Source organism: Arachis duranensis, chromosome 5 (genome assembly GCF_000817695.3).
Source record: "Arachis duranensis cultivar V14167 chromosome 5, aradu.V14167.gnm2.J7QH, whole genome shotgun sequence".
NCBI classification, from domain to species: Eukaryota; Viridiplantae; Streptophyta; class Magnoliopsida; order Fabales; family Fabaceae; genus Arachis; species Arachis duranensis.
In genome coordinates, this window is record NC_029776.3 from 65,412,382 (window position 1) to 65,412,704 (window position 323).

Consider the following 323-nt stretch of genomic DNA (forward strand, 5'->3'; position numbering starts at 1 on the left):
TTGTTATTTTTTATATTTAAAATGATAAAAAATTATTAAATAAATTTTTTATATTTTTTATAATTCCCAAAATAGAAAATTATTAGACATTTTGATGAGTTTTTCTCATAATTTTACACATTATATACTCATTCATGAATATTTTTATCCCAGCTTTATCCACAACTTAACGTATGTTAGGCGTGCATTTTCTATAGGATGGAAAAGGGGTAAAATAATTAATTACCAAAAACAGGGGTAAAATAAAATTTTGTGCTAGCTAGATTCATAAATAATGTCCTTATTAATGAATCTAATTCATGAATTTTTCACTTTATTCTCAC

General features: G+C 22.3%; 1 protein-coding gene across 3 annotated transcripts in view; it reads left to right on the forward strand.

Annotated features, from left to right (window-relative positions):
* The window catches only part of LOC107489437 (probable methyltransferase TCM_000336), a 13,487-nt gene that overhangs the window by 1,145 nt on the left and 12,019 nt on the right, over positions 1-323 (forward strand). The window lies entirely within an intron of this gene.